The following is a 16,979-nucleotide window of genomic DNA, read 5'->3' on the forward strand; positions in this document are numbered from 1 at the left end:
TTCGAGTTAGTCAAGGCTAGCCCAGAGACACATGGAGAAACCATATCAAAAACCAAAAAAGAAAGAAAGGAAAAATGAAAATAATAAGAAAGTGGGGGACTGTTTCTGACATGAACTGATTGACCTGCTCTTAGATCACCTCCCCTGAGAGGGGAGCAGCCTTACCAGGCCACAGAGGAAGACAATGCAGCCACTCCTGATGAGACCTGATAGACTAGGATCAGAAGGAAGGAGAAGAGAACCTCCCCTATTAGTGGACTGGGGGAGGGGCATGGGTAGAGAAGGAGGAAGAAGGGAGGGATTGGGAGGGGAGGAGGGAGGGAGCTATAGGGGGGGATACAAAGTGAATAAATTGTAATTAATAAAAATGTTTCAAAAGCTGACAGAATACAGAAACAAACAAAAAGAGAGAGAGAGAAAGAAAATGGGGCTTATGGTGTTAGCTTTAATCCCAGGTCTCTGAGTTTGAGGCTGCCTGCTCTACAGAGTGAGTTCCAGGACAGCCAAGGTCACACAGAGAAACTCTTGTGTAGAAAAACAAAACAAAACAAAAATCTGATAGCGGAGGTTCGCCTCCCTATCAGGTCTCATCAGGACTGGCTGCATTGTTTTCCTCTGTGGCCTGGCAAGGCTGCACTCCTTCTCAAGGGGAGGTGATCAAAGAGCCAGACACTGAGTTCATGTCAGACAGCTCCTGTTCCCCTTACTAGCGTACCCACTTGGAGACTGTAGCCATGGGCTACATCTGTGCAGGGGTTCTAGGTTATCTCCATGAACGGTCCTTGGTTGGAGTATCAGTCTCAGAAAAGAGCCCTATGCCCAGTTTTTTTGGTTCTGTTGTTCTCCTTGTGGAACTCCTGTCCCCTCCAGGCCTTTCATCTCCCCCTACTTTCATAAGATTCCCTGCACACTGCCCAAAGTTTGGCTATGAGCCTCAGCATCTGCTTTGGCTGGGTGGGGTCTTTCAGAGGCCCTCTCTGGTAGGCTCCTGTCCTGTTCCCTGTTTTCTCCCTCTTCCGATGTCCATCCTGTTTGCCTTTCTGAGTGAAGATTGATCATCTTACCCAGGGTCCTCCTTCTTGCTTAGCTTCTTTAGGTGTACAGATTTTAGTATGTTTATCCCATATTCTATGTCTAATATCCGCTTACAAGTGAGTATATACTATGTGTGTCTTTCTGTTTCTAGGATACCTCACTCAGGATGATCTTTTCTAGTTCCCACCATTTGCATGCAAATCCCATGATTTCCTTGTTTTTAATAGCTGAGTAGTATTCCATTGTGTAAGTGTACTACAATTTCTGTATCCATTCCTCAGTTGAGGGACATATGGGTTGTTTCCAGATTCTGGCTATTATGAATAAAGCTGCTATGAACATGGTTGAGCAAATGTCCTTGTTGTGTACTTGAGCATATTTTGGATATGCCTAGGAGTGGTATAGTTGGATCTTTAGGAAGCACTATTCCTAATTTTCTGAGAAAGCGCCAGATTGATTTCCAGAGTGGTTGTACAAGTTTACATTCCCACCAGCAATGGAGGAGGGTTCTCCTTTCTCCACAATCTCTCCAGTATGTGTTGTCACTTGAGTTTTTGATTTGGGGAGAGGCATGGGAGGAGAAGAGTGAGGGAAGGCAGGATTGGGAGAGGATGAGGGAGGGGCCACAACTGGGATACAAAGTGAATAAATTGTAATAAATAAATAAATAAGTCATATTCATAACACTTTGCATATGGCCCACATAATCTGTTTTAAAATCATATTTATAAGAAATATTATGTTTAATAGTAAATATAAGCCAAATAAAAAAATGAGAAACTAAAAAATAAATAAATAAAATAAAAAAATTGAAAAGAAAGAAAAAAGGGGAAAAGAAAAGAAAGCGCTTTCCCACTATGGCCCTGCCACCTTTGGGCAGAAACTGTTGTGCCCTTTGTTGTGCCATATCCAACTCTACCCAGAAGCCAACCGTGTTACAGACAGCAGAAGATGGAAGTCTTCAACAGGGGGAAAAATAACAGCAGCAAGGAGGGAAGATGGGAGAGAGCTCAGCCCCTCCAGCGGTTCAGAAGGCTGCTGTGACCTTCTCCAGCCACTCAGTCACTGTGTAAGAACTACACGTTCTCTTCTCGTGTTCTGTTTTCTCTTCGGTAGTGAAGAGAGGGCACCTCTGCGTGAAAGGGCTCACTGCCCTGCTTGCCTGGCTCTGGGGAAGGGCGTTTCCATTTGGTCAAGGGTAGCCAGCAAACCTACTGGCACAGTTTTTCTGTCTTTGTCTTTTTTTTTTTTTCTTATTCAATCTCTCTTCTATGCCCAGTAATAATGAAACAATCCAAAGACAACCATACCAAGAAAGAAAGTGTCCTCCATAGGCCATCAATGGGCTCTTGCCTGTTCTAAAGGAGAGAGGGCAGTGACAGCTGTGCCCTGAGCTGATTGCCATCACCAGAGGCAGAGGGCCAGGGCCTATGTTAATGACCCTGTGGGAGCCCTGCCAACTCTCCACTGCAGAGTTCAGACAGACAACCCTACTCATTCATGAAGATGGTTCAACCCTTCTTTATTTCAATTAGAACACACACACACACACACACACACACACACACACACACGATAGAGAGAGAGAGAGAGAGAGAGAAAGGGGGAGGAGAGGGAGAGGGGCGTGGCAATAAGGCAGCTCAGAAGATAGCTTGTGAGGGTTAGTTCTTTCCATCCACCATGTGGAGGTCCAGTACTGAACTCAGGGCATCAGGACGGATGGCAAGCAGCTTTATCCACTAAGCCACCTCACTGCCTTTTTTTTTTTTTTGAGGGTCTTACTCTGTAGCTCAGTCTAGCCTACAGTTTATGGCACTCCTTCACCTCAGTTCGCAAGTGGCTCCTCCTTACTATTGTTTTTCAAGGCAAAGTTCCATAAGGGAAAGAGTAAGTTACTAAGCTACCACTGTCCTTACTGAGGCCTTCCCTCTTATCACAAGCAAAGATGGAAAAGTAAGCTTAATGGGTGAGTTATATTTATTTTTATTCTTTTCAAGTGAGTCTAGACAGTAAAAATAAAGCAAAGTTAAGAAACAAAATAAGCCCAAAGTGGTGGCTTACGCCTTTAATCCCAGCACTTGGGAGGCAGATGTAGGTTGATCTTTGAGTTCGAGGCCAGCCTGGTCTACAAAGTGAGTCCAGGACAACCAAGGCTACATAAAGAAACCCTGTCTCGTAAAACAAAAACAAACAAGCAAGCAAACAAAAGAAACAAAATAAACTAGAAAAGGAGTAAGCTCAGTGGTAGAAATGCACACATGCACGCTCACACACACAAAACCCTGAGTTAGATGCCTAGCACAAAAGAGAAAGAAACGGAACAAAACGCAGACCCTTCAAAACAGAAGGGCAAGAGACTGCTGCATTGGTTGCAGTCCAATTTCAGACCACCTGATTGTGAATGACAAGAAGCAAAGCCACACGCTAGAACCATGCTTTAAATCAGCCACGTAAGAGCCAAACAGCAGCCAGAGACATAGCTCGGAGGCCAACGGTTGTTCAGAACCTCAGAAAAGCAGCGCTCTGGGGGAGCGGGTTGGCCGAGGCTTGCCTTTCCAAGCCCCTCACTGCATGTGTTATCTCACAGCAAACACACTTACCTCTATCAGCCCATGCAGAATGACAGCACTTGGTCAGAGGCGCTGCCCTGCTGGAGGACAGCTCAGTGTAGCGGCAGCACAGTGTTACAGATGTTGGGCAGATGAAAAAGTCAGTCTCAGAAAGATTTCACCCCGGCCCTTCTGATCAGAAAAACAGCAAAGCTGGTCTTGACTCCTCCGGCAGCAGGAAGGGAAAGGACTCAGGTGAGCAGATAGCTAGTGAGCCCCCTTGGAAGTTGAGTGAAGATTCCTGCCCAACCCCCAGCCCATCCTTGTTATTCAACTTGACCCCGGGGTTCATTGGCCACAAATTCCAGAGTTCCCAAGCCATCCTCAGCCAGTCCCAAAACCCACGAAGTTCATGGCTAAGTTTCTTCTGATAAAACAAACCTACTATGAGAGTATTTATACCAGAGAGGTCCCATTCAGCTTGCCAAAGGCAGAGACTAGGCAGTGCCAACCAAGGCTTCCTATTTTAGGAGATATGCCCATTTTCTCTCTGCAGAGCCTGGGAATGTGAACAGCAAGTTCCTCAAGAGAAGAGGAGTGAGGGATTTGGGGTCTGCTTTAGAGCACTTTCTACTCAAAGGCTCTAGGGCACAGGAAGGGGTAGCCTCAGTTCTGGGGTCATACATAACCAATGCTACCACGTTGGTTCCCTTCCTACCCATGCTGGGCACAGGGTGTTACTATAGTGTGGCTCTGAGGCCACTGAGGAAGGCGGATGTGTATGTATGGGGGTACAGCCCTTCCCCAGCAGTGTCCAGGCAAACAGCTCCAAGTCCTCCTTTACTATCCCTTTCTCAAAAAGGAAGAGGAGACCCTTGTAATAGCTGTGAACCCTCCAGTTTCTTCATCTAGAAAATTATGACAGCAACAGCTACTTCCAAATAACTTACATCAAATACTGAACACACCTAAAAGAAAGCTTAACTGCGAGTGAGTGTCCCATCTGCTCGGCAGAAATTCAGGAATCTTCGTGAGTACACGGCTCCTTGTGTATTTTGCTTTGTGCCACCAGGGCCCATTTCCCCTAAATTCTAAATACAGCATCCTCAAACGCCAGTTATGTATTTCTGTCTGTTAGCTCCTACAGTCTCATTTACGATCCTCAGTTTCAAAAAAAATGTATTTTGCTATTTGCTTACTTTTTTTTTGAGACAGGGTCTCATTATGAAGTGCCGTGTCTGCAAACTCATGATCGTTCGACTCAGTCTCTTGAATGCTGTGGTTACGGGTCTGCACCATCAGATCCAGGCCATTCATGTCTTCGAGTAGTATTTCCTAAATATCCAGCTTACTTTTAAGATTTTTACAGATCTGTTTCTCAAAAGCCTGGTTCCTTTTAAAATCAACAAATGTTCCCAACAGTTCCCCCGAGGAGAAAATTTCACAAAGCAAAATATGGCTGGAACCTTTATTTCTACTTCCAAACATAGTAGATTACATCACAAGGGGTGTTTCACAGTCATATTTTGCAGGTCTCTGATGCAAACACATTCTCTTTCTATAAGAATGTTCCTCTAGCTGGGTGTGGTGATGCATACCTATGATCCCAGCACTCGGGGAGGCAGAAGCAGGCAGATCTCTGTGAGTTCAAGGCCATCCTGGTCTACAAAGTGAGTCAAGAACAGCCAAGGCTACAAAGAGAAACCCTGTCTCAAAAACAACAAAAAACCCTGTCTCAACTCAGTTCCTCACACCAAACATTCCCAGACTGAAGCAACATTAAGAATAAAAGCCAGGGCTGGAGAGATGGCTCAGAGGTTAAGAACATTGGCTGTTCTTCCAAAGGTCCTGAGTTCAATTCCCAGCAACCACATGGTGGCTCATAACCATTGATAGTGAGATCTGGTGCCCTCTTCTGGTGTGCAGGCAAAACATTATAAATAATAAATAAATCTTAAGGAAAAAAAGCAAAAAAAAAAAAAAAAAAAAAAAAAAGAATAAAAGCCAAATTGCTCTCTGCCTGGCAATTTATAAATGTGGATGCCCTTCTCAGACCTTTTCAGCTTAGACAGTGAGGAGGAGGCAAACGACAAGTTACGTGCCCCCGGTGACCAGCAGGGCAACCAAACAAAAGGGGGTCAGAATCAGCAGCTTCCAGAATACAAAGAGTTTAAGTTAAAATCCCCACGAAAGCCCTGCAGCATAATGCAGCGTGAATAGAGGAGAATCTAAAAATCAATATTGACTGGGCAGCCAATACAGCACCTATGAAGATAGCCAATGAGTCCTCCTCTTCAAGAATCTGGCAGCCACCACCCTCTGCAGCACTAATAAGAGAACTCAATAAACCAGAGCAGTATCCTGGGGCTGAGAAACAATATGAGACAAACTCACAGGAGCATGGGAGTCTGTATAAAGTCCAGAGGTACCACTGCAAAAAGAAAGCTAAACTAGCAAAAAAAAAAAAAAAAAAAAAAAAAAAAAAAAGGCCTTCAGTCTCGGTGCTTGAGAGGCAGAGGTAAGCAGATCTCTGTGAGTTTGAGCATGGTCTACAGAGCTAGTTCCCAGACATCCAAGGCTACATATAGAAAAACCCTGTCTTAGGGTGGGGGTGGGGAGACAAGGAAAATAAAAGGAAGAAGGAGGAGGAGAAGAAGCAGCAGCAGCAGCTAAAATAAGACAAATCCCCTAAAGGGAAAGGTCTGTCTGTCATTACTATCATTATGGCTCTTATTAACTAATGATAGTGAGGAGAAGCAGGTTGTTGTAACCCTAAATATCATCTAATAACTGCCCAGCCAGACACTAGACACATCTTCTCAGTGTGAAGCAAACAATGTGGCTGGATGTGGGAACAACAAGAAAGCAGGGCAAGTGGAGAGAGACGCAGAAGTGCTAATCCTCAGGGACTAGCACCAAGTATTCAAGAAGCCATCAAGTCCTTGGCCTTCTAAAGGAAAGAACATGGTGGGAGGTTGGTCCTGCGGAGTTTCCTTGCCTAGAACCTTGGAGCTGGCTCCCACTTTCAAAGTACCAAGAAACATCAACTTCCTAAGACTCTGCCTCATCTCTCTCTCCCTTCCTCATCATAGTAAGAGAGAACAGTATACTTAGTAATAGTTCACAGTTCTCTTCTGGATTGGGCTGACTTTTATCAGAGAATCCAAGCATCTGGTAGGCACCTAGCAACATGAATCCCCAAAGGAAAAGAGAGGCAGTGGGCTTAGAACATGGAAGCCGTGTGGCACCAGCCTAGGACCAGCTCAGGAGGCCCCCTTCATGACATGTAGGGGTTCCTAAACTGCCCTACCATGCGAGAGGTCTTGGCTCCTTTGATTCTCTCCTTTGATTCTAACATTCTAAGAGAACTTAATAAATGAAGCCATGTCTGTGTGCCTTTCTCCTCCTGAACCCTGGCCTTCTGCACTCCTGGCTGGCAGAGGTGCCACTTGCTAACGTAAAAGTCCCCACTGATGAGCAAATCCCTGCTGCTCGCTGGAGCTATTCCTTGGTGTCCACCACCTTCCTCCATCTCCTCCTCACAGAATGGGAAAGGATTCCTTTCCCACCTAGGCCACAGCAGATGTACTTTAAACTACAATCTGACATAAACTCCCTGGTGGCAGCCATGAGTGGCGCCAGGGCTGCTCAATGTCCCTACTCCCTAAAAAAGGCAAAATGCCAATAAAACTTGAGGTAACAAATGGGGGAAAACTCACTTCATCCAATGCATTGCCTATCACCCTTTAGCAAGCACCCAGCTTCTTCTACAGCCCCTGCTGTCCTTAGAGACAGAGGCTAAACCAAAACCTCCAAAGGTCAGACCTGCTAAGTGGAGAATTAGAAAGACTCCTGTCAGTCTGTAAGGCAGAAAATGAGCTTCTGGCATATAGCAGGTACACAACGAAACACCTGCTAAAGAAATACATAAAAGCAGCTGAGATGTGGCTCAGGCCCCTTCAGGGCATTTTCTAAAGACCGTCAGTATGAATAATTGGCACCCTGTCAGCATCACTTTCTGTTTTCACATGTCATCCATCACATTTGGTCTCTGAAACAAGAAAAGGGCACTAGAGCTGGGCTGAGAAATTATTTCCATTTTCTAGTTGACAAAATTAAAACAAAGAAAAGTGATTTAGCTGAGTCACACGGAAGGCTGTCATGAGGTAGAAACCCTGACACACACACACACACACACACACACACACACACACACACACACACGGCTCCTGAGCAGTCTCCCACTTCCTCCGGGGACTCAACCACCACTCTCCTTCCCTCTTCCCTGAATGGAGTCCTAGGACATCTGAGAGGAGACAGGATTCAGTGTGCACTGAGGTCCTGTCCCTGCCTCAGCTCAGTGAGGACTCGGATGATGAATTATTTATATGGTGGAAAGACCTTGCACTTCGGATCAAATGTCTACTCTGCCTGGATTACCTCACAGCAAAGTAGGCTAACGTCAGTGTGGGTTGCCTGCTCCCTACTTGCCCCAAGTCGCTGGAGGGTCACTTGCTCCAGCTTGCATATGAGCTACCCTGCCACTGAGTCAGGAAAACAACCAGTGGAGATTAATAGCTCCAAGGTGTTGGAGACACAAGTATGCACTCAGCTGCACAGCTCATGTGCTCTTCTGAGAGCCTTGGCCTAGTTATGTTTCTGTTTCTGGGATAAAACCATGACCGAAAGCAACTTGGAGAAGAAAGGCATTTGTTTGTTTGTTTTCAGTTTACAGGTAACAGTCCATAATGGAATGAAGCCAAGGCAGAAACCTGGGGCAGGAACTGAAGCAGAAACTACGGGAAAACACCGCTTCTTGGCTTGTCCCCTCTGGTTGGCTCACCCTGTTTTCCTCTACAACCCCAAACCACCTGCCCAGGGGCTGCACCTCGCACAGTCGGTTGGGCCTTCTCACATCAATTATTAATCAAGAAAATGCCCCATAGGTCACTTTTCCAAGGTGACCCTTATTTTGTAACCAGCCTAATTCCACAGGGCTCCTCAGGAGACCATCTGTGGGCAGAAAACAACTTTGCTGTGTACAAGACAAAAACTCAAACATGGGAATTCTCAGAGGGTAGAGACAGTGGACAGGTGTTCACACGACTGTCCTGGGTACTTGTACTTGTATTCAACCTAAGAAGGCAATAAAAGTGGAGGGCCCTCAACAGGCCTTACTTGTTCCTTTATCACTATATGCAGCCACTTCCAGTCCCTTCATTACCTTTTTAACCATTTGAGGTAAATTCTCATTTCCTGTCTGGCCCCTAACTGATATGGGACCTCCATGTCCCCAGGACCTCCAGCTGCAGGCCATTCTGCTGTCTTTCCCTCAATGCTAGTGGAAATGTTTGCATCTAACTCATCAGCCCCACCATGAAGCATCACTAGGAGCTGAGACGGAGGCACCAATGCTTTCTGATTCCAGGCAAAAGGAGCCTGCCCTTCCTCCCCCTCCATCTTCCTGGAGGCAGAGGCCCAGCAGCACATTCTTATAAAGCAACTCAGTGTGGGCTGCCGGCCATCTGACAGCAGGGTGGAATTGTACAGAGAAGCCTCTGAGGTCCCACATTTTCTGGAAAGTGACGCTTCTGCTGATCCTCTGTGTGTGGCAATAGCTCTTCCAATTCCAACGTGCTTACATCACTTGTTCTGTTGCTGTGTTAACTAGGGCACCACTGAGAGTCTGGGGGAAGAGTTGCTTGGTGTGTGTGGTGGGGGTTGTTTTCAGTTTGTTTTTTTCTTTTGGATGACAAGTCAATTCCACTTACTTGGAAGAATGACGTTTGTTTGGAATTTTCTCAAGCACTAGTCTCCAGCTGAGTCCTTCTTCAAAATGGTGCCACTTCCGCCCCTCAGTTTTTGACATTAAATGAACTACTCCTTCTCTCACAACAGGAGTCTTATGTGGAAGTTCTAGCACTCTCCTACTGTTTTACCCTCCAACTGGAGGTCACCACAGCCTTCTCTACCACACCACTCAGCAGGTGACTTGGATGACCTCATCCCATGTTTATTTCTTGAAAGGCCTGGCACAGGCCAGAGGAAACAATAGCAACCAAACACTGTCTCAGCTCTTCAGGACCTTCAGGCAAATACCCTGACCCTTGGATTCAGCTGCCTCTCGGGGCTAAGGAGGAGATGGTGGCAGGTAAAGAACAGAACGCAATGCTCCTAACCAGAGGAGTCCTGGGCAGGGGGCAGGTTCACACCTTGTCCACTCCCCATACCTCCACGGTAACATGCTTCCTAGAGGGGTGACCACGCCTGCGCTGCTCTGTAGCCAGGCTCTGCTCTCTGAGCACACAAGTCCATTTTCCCACTAGCCTCTCTCTCCAGCTTCTTCCGCTGAGCTCTATTTACTCTGTATCATGGTCTGTTTTTACTGAAAGAAATCACCAGTCCAGAACAGAAAAGACAATTTAAAGTCTTTACCTGAGCTCCCCGACTGAGAATACCTTTCAGGGGCGACGTATACCCCGGCTCAGTCTCCTCCAAAACAGCAAAACAGAAGCAAAGCAGCAGAGGGGGTGGGAGGAAGGAAAGGAAACAGAAAGTCCACCAAGAAAATATGAGCAGTGCTGGCTAAAGCCATTTTACTATTATTTTTTTTTTTAAATCTGTAAAGGGTTTCTTTCTTTCTTTTTTTTTTTTTTCTTAAGATTTATTTATTTACGATGTATATAGATACCATTCTAGATGGTTGTGAGCCACCATGTGGCTGAGAATTGATCTCAGGCCCTCTGGAAGAGCAGCCAGTGTTCTTCCTCCGAGCCACCTCTCCAGTCCCCTGGCTAACTCCATTTCAGATCAAGGAAAGGAGGAGCTGAGAAGTCACTTAGCAGCAGGGCTCCTGTCTAGCATGCCCCAACCCTGGGTTTTGTTCCAAGCACTGCAAAGGAAAAAGGAACCAAACAGAACAAAGCCAGCAAGACAGGAAGGCTCCCTGAACATTTCCAAAGCAGTCCGAGCTCAATCTGATCTGCTTCAGCTTCACCTCACTTTCGAGCTCTTGGCCTGAAGGCAAGCTCAGAGCTGCTGAAAAGAACTTGCACACTGACTCCCTTCCAGTGTCCTAGACCCAACCATTGCCCTATTACCATATCATGTATGTAACTGGGAAAGGAGGCTCCAAGGTATTTTATTTGGGTTGGAAACAAAGATTAAAGGATCCTGGTGTCCCCTATGATACCAGTGTTCTCATTTCTCTTGTGGAAACCCCTCAGATCAACACTGGGGTAGAAAGGATAGGGTCACTTACCTATAAGCCTTCCCCTGTTTTAGAGAGCTGACAGAGGAATGGGATTTGATCCAGGACTTGCAAACAAGAGCCTGAACCAACTCAGTGTCTGTCAGCTGTACTGAGTGCTATGAGAATTCACCCAGGAGGTATTTTCAGAGGAACACATGACCATTAAAGGAATAATGTTAACACTCCAAGGAGGGGGGAAATAGGCTTCACACTTAGCTTGCCATGTAGGCTAGCTATCACGAAGCCTTTCAGCTGCCTAATCAGAAGGAGAGAAGTAAGGAAGATAATTAGAATTCCGTGTTTATTCCCCATACTGGAGTGGTAAAAGACTGGACAGTCATACCTCCTTCTGGTGGCAGCCCCATCCACTGGCACAGAGGGACATAGGCCCAGCCCATGGCTTCATCTGGAGGCCCCTCAGAGAGGTCCCTGAGCGTCCCGTCCTCTCAGTCTGTGTCAGAGCTACTTCAGAGCTAACCTTTCCTGCAGTCCAGTCCTGCTTCTTTCCCTCCTCCTTCACAGTGGCTCCCCAAATGAACAACATGTAAACAAGTCATCTCTAGTTTTTGGAGGCAACTGACCCCCACACTAGGTATTATATATTATGGAGCTCCACTGATGGCTGAGAGATCTTCACATGCTGGGCCTGCTCAGACAACTTCCATCTGTGAAAGAACACGGCCCAAATTCTAAGAGAATGTAGTTGGTGTCACATCACTGCCACAACATGTGCCATCAGAGCTCTGCAGCAGTAGAGCTGAAGAGGTCATTCCTTCATTTGTAGGACATACTTGCCTCAACCCACCAGCCAGATACAGGTACAGGTAATTGTAGAGGAATTTTAATTCAGTAACATGGCTGCTCTGATCATATCTAAAGACCTTCTAGGTCCCTGTGATCCAGTTGGTATTCAAACATGCCCTTAGTACACACCTTTAATCCCAAACAATGAAGGTAAAATTAGTTTCAAACACCCATGTTTGAAAGTGATGCCTAATTGAGAGGCAGGCAAAGTGATGAATCAGAGAAAGGTTTGACAGATAGGATATGCCCAACTCTAATGAGAAATGGAAGGAAGAGGTGGAGAGAGCAGACAAAGAGGAGGGAGGGAAGGAGGAAGGGAGAGAAAGAGGCAGTTTTATCAGCAGTGTTTTACAGACAGGTTGAAGAGAAAACGTGTTAGACACAGGCAAAAACAGAATGAGCCAGAGAATGAGAAGACAGAAAATTAGATTTCAAGAGTTAGTTTGAGACCAAGTAGAGTAATTCAATCAGAAGCTGAGAGAAGCTGATTTGAATCAGTCAGCTAGGAGAGGAGTTTAAAGCCAGAACAGTTGAGTTGAACCAGCCAGCCCAGGGTCAGAAATAAGTAGAAAGGGTGAGCTTATTCAACAGTAAGTTTCAGAGGATGAAAACATTCTAGGCCTAGATTAGATTGCATGGATGCTACAAGCTTCCAGGACTAGGCCTAGGTTAGCAGGCAGAGGCAGTAAGCCCGGAGACAACAATTACATCTGGTAAATAAAAGTTACTTTTACAGGTAATTCTTAAAGATCTTTAAAGATAGCCAGGCATAGTGGCACACGCCTTTAATCCCAGAGGCAGAGGTGGAGGATTTCAGAGTTGGAGGCCAGCCTAGTTTACAGAATGAGTTCCAGGACAGCCAGGGCTACAGAGACATCCTGGCTGGGGTGGGGGTTGGGGAGAAGACCTTTACAGATCTTTAAAGATCCAAACTACCTCTTGCAAACTTTAACCATAAGAAATGTTCCCCTGGGGAGCTGGAGAGATGGCACAGCAGTTAAGAGAACATACTGCTCTTGCAGATGATCTGAGTTCAATTTCAAGTACCCATGTCCAGTGTCTCACTACTACCTGTAACTCCAGCTCCAGAAACCTTGATACCTCTAGCCTCCGTGTACACATGTGTACACACACACACACACACAGAAACATACTTTAAAAGAAAAGAAATCTTTAGGTTCTAGAGAGATGGCTCAGTGGTTAAGAGCACTTGCTGCTCTTCTAGAGGACCCGGGTTCAATTCCCAGCACTGACACAATAGCTTACAACCACCTCAAACTTCAGCTCCAGTGTATCTAGACACCTTTTTTCTGGCCTCAGCAGCCTTCGCACAGAGGGTGTACCGACAAATGTGCAGACAAAACACCCATACACAAAATTTAAAAATATTAGAAACAAGTCTTTTAAAGATGTTCCCCTGCCGGGTACTGGGACATACACCTGTAATCCCAGCACTCAGGGCGGCAAAGGCAGGCTTATCTCTGTGAGTTCAAGGACAGCCTGATCTACAAAGTGAGGCCAGGACAGCCAAGGTTACACAGAGAAATCCTGTCTCAAAAAACAAACAAAACCCAAACCAAACCAAAAAGTTCCCCTGTATAACTTAAAACCCTCACACCTCATATTATTTATTTATTTTTTTAACTTCAGCAAAGACAGAAACCATTAAGGTTGTCTGTACAAAGGTGCTCTATGATCTAGTGACAGTATTTCCTTCTAGGCAACTGATCTCATTTTCCTATAAAAAGTTGCCTTTTCAATCGTGCCCCCTCTGCAGCTTTCTAAGAGCATAAAAGACATAAAAGAACTTCTTTCAAACTCGGTTTGGGATGTGAGGGTGACCTGGCTACGACATCTGTCACCGCACTGATTTGGCCGATCTGGCCGGCTGGGTGGGTGTCCCCTTCCTCCCTCACAGCTCCATGTGCGTCCTTCCCAAAGCTGCATGCTCCATGGACGAGGACAACCTTCCCCGAAGAGAGGACTGCTCTTCTCTCAAGGGTAGGCAGGTGGCTGCGCTCCCCTGCTAAAACCTCCAGACAATCTCAAAGTCCTACTTTGGATGCTGTGAGTCTGTGACACAGCTTGCCCGTGTCTCACCTGCATGTCTCACCTACTCAGCCATGTCTTGTTCCCAGTGTGCTGACAAGTCACTGGTTCACTAGCCTTTCTGCCTAGAGACTGGGAGTGGCTCCTCACTGGAGAGACACAGAGAAATCAAAGGATGGGAAGAAAGGAAACAGAGAGGCCTCTGTGCATGGGGACTTCCTCAGGGCATAGCAGGCAGGTAGCGCATGGGCAGGCAAGCACACTCCTTCCTTGTCTCTTGCCAAGCATCCCTGAAGTATTATACTTGGACTTCTGTGTTTTGATTTGTTTGCTTGACAGCATTTAACTTAAAGTGTTTTGTGGAACTGGTCAATAGTGACTATGTAGAATAAAACAGCACAGAAGGCATATTTGGTTATTTTGTTATCTTTGACAGAAATCATGTTGGTAGAGAGTTTATATATATCAAGGAACTGTACACAGATATTGAAAAACTATCTGACGAAGTCTACAGTACTTTCTGATGGTCACACTGTGGAGAGAGGGGTTGGGACTGGCATCTAGTGGACTGAGGCCAGATGCTGCTAAACGTGCTATAGAGCACAAAGCCCCAGATAGCAAACAATTGTCTGGTCCCAACTGTCATGCACAGTGAGGTTGAGAAAGCGCAATTTACAAATGATCCCATGTTCTTCCAAGTGCATTCTTTTTTCAGAAAACATTGGACACTGTCATCTCTCCTCTTTCAAACACTCAGTTGCTCAGCTGACAAGTTCACTTTCTTGTTCATGATGGAGGCAGAGATGAGGAATAGGAGGACAAGTAAAATTCTAACTGTGAGGTGCTAACAAGCTTAACCTTAGTCGACAGGCTGCTTCCAAAACTCTGTTATGTGGGGGTACTGTTTCCTAAATAATAGACTAGACATGTGTCTTGGAGTTACTGTTGCTATAATGAAACACCATTGTCTTGTCCAGCGGGAGTTCAACAGGGTCTTAAAGGGGGGTGTGTGTGTGAAAAGAATGGTATGGGACAGAGATTCGAAGAAGGACGCCAAGTCTGTTTGTCCGATCAAAGCCTCATTTATTAGAAATTTTTACCCAACTTATATAGGGAGAAGGCAGGAAAGGGGGAAGGTTAATTTACTGCTGCAAGAGATAGCAAGAGTACTTTCATGGCTTGAATATTGCACCTGCAAGATACTGTAAGGATGTTTTCTTAAGATATCTCACGGATGCTCTAAGACTAACAGACGGATGTCCTCACAAATCTATCACCCATGATTTCGGGTCTTAGGTAACTCTTCAACTAAATAGCTTTAGGTCTCCACTAAATGACCTTTGCTCACTATTTGGCTTTGGCTTCAGTAAATAGCTTTGGCTCCTGGCACACCATGACCAAAGCAATTTAGGGAGGAAAGATTTTATTCAGTTTACACTTCCATATCAGTGTTCATCACTGAAGGAAGTCAGGAGAAAAACTCACACAGGACAGGGACTTAGAGGCAAAGCTGCTTCAGGAGCCACAGAGAGGTGCTGCTTACTGGCTTGCTCCTCATGTCTTGCTCAGTCTGTTTTCTTTTAGAACCCAGGGCCACCATTCCTGGAGTGACCCTCCACCCACAATCAGGCCAGGCCCACCCCTACCCCATCAAAAAGCCCAGTCTTATGGAGGGATTTTCTCTATTGAAGCTTCCTCCTCTCCATTGACTCTATCTTGTGTCAGGCTGACATAAAACTAGCTAGCATACCATGTGAAAGCCTTCAAAGCTACAGTTACGGCAATAAAGTCAGCCAAAAGCAGGAGCCCATGACAGTGTGGGAAACAGTGTGAGTTAGCTACATGAAGACCAGGATCAGTGACAGTGTGACCTCTGAAGTGCCTTGAGAAGAAATTCTTGGGCTGGAGAGATGCCTTAGAAGTTAAGAGCACTGGTTGTTCTTCCAGAGGTCCTGAGTTCAATTCCCAGCAACCACATGGTGGCTCACAACCATCTATAATGAGGTCTGATGCCCTCTTCTGGTATGCAGGTGTACATGCAGACAGAACATTGCATACATAATAAATAAATAAATCTTAAGAAAAGAAATTCTGTTTAGAAATCAAAGTTCTCCTGAGAGTTTGCCCCATCAACCCCATTCCCATCCTTGACTTAACTGAAGAAGTCAGAAAGAGATGCTCAGCCAGTAAAGGAGATTACACCTGAGTTTGGACCTACCTAAAAGAGGAAAGAGAAAAACTAACTCCACAAAGTTGTCCTGAGACCTTCACAAGTACACTGTAGCACAGCCTGTGCACACGCAGACATACACACACTTAAAAAAAAAAAAACACTAGAATGTGAAAATATTTAAATATAGGTAACCTTTTTCTTTAAAGGACCAGCTTCCTAAGAATAGCAGTCCTCAGGAATTGTCTTCACAGTGCCAAGCTCATAGCCAGAAACACATATAAAAATATGACTAAGAGCTGCAGTGATGGCTCAGCTGGGTTCTATTCTTGGCACCATCACGGCAGCTTACAACCACCTATAACTCTAGTTCCAAAGGATCTGGCACCCTTTTCTGGGTACTGAATGCACATGGTACACATATATGCACGCAAAATTTCACCCATACACAGACTATTCAAATAAAAAATTTATAATATATTACGCCACACGCAGTGACACATACCTATAATCCCAGCACTTAGGGAGGCAGACTTGGTAGCTCATGACTACAGTAAGTACTGTGGCGGCTGAGGCACAAAGACTGGGTAAGTTTGAAGCCACCCTGAGCTGCAGTGTGAGACTCTCTCAACAAAATAAAAACTGAACTGATGGGTTTGCTGGTGTTTCTGCTGCCACCTATCAAGTTAAATCTGTAACAAATTCCAGTGAGCCTACCCAAAGAAGGTCTTCATGCTGGCTAGTTTCTTTCTGAGTTATAATTGTTTATAACTTTACTATTAGATTTCAAGAACCCACAAATTATATAGGATGTCTTATTTATTTTTAGTAGGTAATCAAAAAACAGTTATTGAATTAAGCCACTGTAGGTGTTATATGACCCTTGATCAAAAATTAAAACAAAAGCTAGGCAGTGGTGGTGCACACCTTCAATCCCAGCACTTAGGAGGCAAAAGCAGGTGAATCAGAGTTGGAGGCCAGCCTGTTCTCCAGGATGAGCTCAAGGACAGTCAAGGCTACACAGAAAAAGAAAATAATAATAATAATAAATAAAAATAAAGTAAGACCAGTTCAAGGATCTTTCTTGAGACCTTCTCTTCCAATATCCAGAAACCACTAA

The sequence above is a fragment of the Psammomys obesus genome, unplaced genomic scaffold (assembly GCF_907164565.1).
Source record: "Psammomys obesus unplaced genomic scaffold, mPsaObe1.curated_primary_1811, whole genome shotgun sequence".
Taxonomy (NCBI): Eukaryota; Metazoa; Chordata; class Mammalia; order Rodentia; family Muridae; genus Psammomys; species Psammomys obesus.